This window comes from Aplysia californica, unplaced genomic scaffold (genome assembly GCF_000002075.1).
Source record: "Aplysia californica isolate F4 #8 unplaced genomic scaffold, AplCal3.0 scaffold00839, whole genome shotgun sequence".
Classification (NCBI taxonomy): Eukaryota; Metazoa; Mollusca; class Gastropoda; order Aplysiida; family Aplysiidae; genus Aplysia; species Aplysia californica.
The window spans coordinates 91964-96268 of record NW_004798109.1 but is presented as its reverse complement, the minus strand read 5'-3'; the positions used below and the strand labels follow the sequence as shown (position 1 = coordinate 96268).

The 4305-nt window shown below is 34.9% G+C and overlaps 1 protein-coding gene across 1 annotated transcript in view; it reads left to right on the top strand.

The window, feature by feature from the left end:
* LOC101845807 overlaps nt 1–4298 on the top strand; it is a gene marked incomplete in the record, with an annotated part of 213913 nt that extends 209615 nt beyond the window's left edge. The window contains 1 exon segment of the mRNA XM_013088939.2: nt 3324–4298.
* Between the last annotated feature and the right edge of the window lie 7 nt (nt 4299–4305).

Sequence of the window (4305 nt, the reverse complement as noted above, 5' to 3'; positions counted from 1 at the left end):
GGGAGGGAGAAAGAGAGAGAGAGAGTGAAAGAATTATCCAGTAAGCTGATTATAATATTTGTATGCAAATATTAAAACTGTACTTGCATTGCGTACATATTTGAGTGTATGAATGTACAAATTCCTTTTTTTGCAAAAGTGAGGAAAAAAAACAAGTGGATGAATGTGGTGAACGTACAGATGAAGATTTATGAAAGATTATGAAGAAAATTATACACATTGCCATCAATATGATTTCTTAAAACTTGCTCTGTTTTATTGCAATGTATGTTGTGTATTTTCCTTCCTGTTTTTAGCAATTACTTTCCTTATATCTGATCAGGTCTCTGATCTGATTCTTATTTTTTTGCGTCCGTAAGCTGTATCTTCTTGTGCGCGCATTTGTATTTATCTCTGTGTGTGTATGTGCATTTGTATGTGTATGTGAAGGTGTGTATGTATGTGTGTGTATGTGTGTGTATGTGTGTGTGTGTATATTATTGTATTGTAAATGAGTACAGTATGGATTACTGCAGCTTTTTTTGATGACAATGAATGTGGTTGAGATTACCATTGGTGTGGAAATTTATCACTTATGTATTTCTAATGAAAGTCAACATTCAAAGCTTAGGTGTTGGTACATTTCGCATGCCGTATTCATTTTAATTCATTCTTTCCCCACAACACTAAAACATGAATGGGTTTAACACCCTCATCAGCACTATTAGGTTGTAAAAGATGTAGACCCTCCCAATATAACGTATGTCTCTGATAGGACCAAACCAAACAGGGTTGTGGGCCTTGAAAACTCCTCAAAAAAAGTTCAAGAACGCCCGATCAGGGATTTGAACCAGTGCTGTCTGCTCCTTAGTCAAGTGGGATACAGACAGAGCTAATGGAGCACCCTACGTTACACTGAAGTGCACAGAAAACTGTGGTGTAGTGGTTAGACATTTTGCTTTCGCATGCAAAGGACAAAAGTTCCATTCTCATGTGGGGATGATTTTTAAGAGTTAACTTCATCTGCTGACTGGTGGGACATTGTATTCCTCTCTGCCCGGGTCAACCCTAAAGGCAGGGTCGAAGGAACCCGCTTCCTAAATGCATGATGATGGGGTCACGCAATATCTCCAATTACAGTGCTACAATTATTCAAATTCCTCCATTGCCTTTACTTGTAAACCAAAGGGTAATTGCAGGCGATATTATTATGATAATGCTAACCAGAAACAACAAAAAAAAAACAACCTGATCATCAAGATGGGTGTGTTTGAGATCTGATATTGTTCAAAATTCATAGCTTATATTCGGTCCAGTGTAGAAATATTGTTATTATTGTTGTATTCTGTTCCCTTGTCATTAAGATAACTAACCATAGACTTATAATATCTAGACCGTGCGCTCTGACATAATTCCAGTTCATGGCCAAGGGCACTGTTGAACTCAATTCAGAGCCAAATAAACGGCAAGGGCGGAAAGGTGCCATGTGACAATAATAATAGTAATAATAATAATAATAATAGTTATAACAAAGATTGCATTTGTAAAGCACAAATTTCCGCTTATAAGCAAGCTCTATGAGTTTTACAATCTAATACTAGTATTATTTTCCCAGCATACCTGCTAGCATTCTAACTTCAACTTCTTGGGAGGCATACAGTACAAGCTGCCTCTTTCAAGTACTTAAACACTAACATACTGGCAAGATCTTTCTCTGTACGCTCGACTATAATGAGACTAGTGTTTCGCCCCTTATTTTGGTGCCCTTAATACTCCCACTTTGCAACAAAGTTTTTATAAAGAGCAAAGGATGGCAGACATGACAGTTCACAATCTAGTATATTATCATTTAAATCTATGGAAGTCACTGACTACTTTGAGAAACTTGTGAGATTTACTTCTGCTACAATATTTCATTTCATTTTCATCAGCAATAAACTTGAGGATGTTTTGAACATTTTACATCAAATTTATGGGAAATGACTTTTAACTTATTTCGAACTCCTTCAGATTTTAGTCCACAGCCTCATTGATTCTGTGGTAAAAATAATTAGGGAATTTTAAAAGAAAGATATTTTGTAAAACCTGCGCTTTTATGGCTCTCTATTACTGCAGGGAGACGGATTTCAAAGAAATCTTTTGGTTCCAGTTGAAAATAATTTTCTACGTCAAAGGAAACGTATCTCTAATGTGTGTTTTTTCCCCCTGCCTTTTTACTTGCTCTTATCTCGTCATTGTAAGTTATGGGCTTTTTGTTTTCTTCTCTATTTTTTAGTGTCAGTGATTACAGTTAAGTTGTTGCTTCTATAATCAGAGCGAGTGCATAATATTTTGTTTTGAAAAAAAGTCTTTTTATACTTGGCCATGTGTAGACTGTTTGTAAATGCATAATGATATCATCGTTTGTTTTCTGCTTGTTCCGGTACGTTTTTCTTTGCAGGTGTGAAATACCCAGTGATGAGCTTATTGGTGTGTTTTTAATTAGAGTATGTCATGTAATGGTTAGGTTCTCAAAGTATATAATGTAATGGTTAGGTTCTCATGTAATGGTTAGACTGTCAGAATATGTAATGTAATGGTTAGATTTTCAGAGTATGTTTTAGTAATGGTTAGGCGCTACATGATGTGGAGTTGATTCCCATGTTGGAATGATATTATTATTCAGTCGAGTCTGCTTAACCTTAACAAGGTTAGTCTGAAAACAGCGGCAAAACCAATAGAAAATAATATCCCTGAATTTTTTATTTTAAAAAAGAATGGTTTTGCTTCTCATTTAGCAGCCCTTCTAAACCAAGAACGCAACTAAATTGAAGAAAATTTAGAAGCCCTCAGATTTCCGTTAAAGCTGACCCCAGTGTATCAGTATAATTATAATGTCTTTGGGTTCAGATAAAATATCGTTTTATATTTTTTAGAGAAAGATTTGACTATAACACGCAAGGTCAAAACAGCCGTCCACATCTAAAAATAATATGATCTTAACTGTGTCTACAGTCCCATTAAACAGTAACAATCACGTGTAAAGGTGAATTTTTGCTTTTATTTGTTTAATTTGTTTGTTGTATTTTTTGTTCTTTTTTTTTACTTGTTTTGTTTTTGGAAGCTTGTAGTATAAATAACAAGAAAGTTACTGGATGAGAATGTTGGCTTGTATTGTGTTCCCCTTTGTATTTTTACGTCTAATATGTAATTCAGAATGTTCTTTGCTTGTGCATTTGTGTACATGTTTGTGTGTGTGTATCTGTGTGTGTTTGTGACTTTGAGTGTGAGAATATTAACTGTGTGTTTTCTATCTCATGTACATGCCTCGTGTTCAGAAAAGAATTTAAATGTTATTCTGTGTTTGTGTGTGTGTGTGTGTGTGTGTGTGTGTGTGTTGTGTGTGTGCATGTGTGTATGTGTGTGTGTTTGTTTGTTGGTTTGTGAGGCCTTTTTCAAGTAGGGAAAGAGATGTGATGTATACATGAGTGGATGCACATTTCGCTACCTATACATTTTGAGATCCTTACCGAAAATTCTTTCTTCTCTCTGCTCATTTTTAGAACTCAAAATAAGTTTTTAACTTTCAACTATATAAATATGTGTGTACATGTGTGAGTGTGTATGTTTGTGTATGTGTGTGTGTGTTTGTGTGTGTGTATGTGTGTATATATTATATACACAAACATACATACATACATGTTTTATAATTATGTCGATCAATGTTTTGAAATGCTACGTGTCATATGCCTTTTGTCCTTACTTTCTTTTTGGTCATGTTGTGGTCATGCGGTGTATTCCAATGTGTTGACCTTTTTTTACTAGTTTCGATATTCTGAGAGAGAAAAAACGAATCTTTTGACTTCTTGTAAAGTTTGTGTGTGTTTATCAACTGATTTGGAAAGACAATGGTGGAGGCCCACATTGCCATCCCGTCCTACCCACCACTTTGACCTTTTTTTTCCTGATTGTTTTGTTTGTTTCTTTTAATTTTTAATTTTGAAGAAATTATCATAATGAGAATGTTCACCCATATAGCCTGTGCTTGGTTTTTCCATCCGGCTTCCCATTATTTATTCTAGAATCTGTGGTGTAGTGGTAAGGTGGTTTAATATTGCCCACAGAAAATGTGAGTTTGATTCTCATGTGGGTATGGTCTTATCCAGTATCTCAATCTTTCTGTTGGGACACTGCATCTCTCTTAGCCCGAGTTTGCCCTGACAGGCAAAGTTGTGGCCTACTTCCAAAATGAGAAGAGAGTAAGACATTGAGTGATAATAATAATGATGATGATAATAATGATAATAATAATAATAGCCTAATATGAATAATAATATGAATAATAAT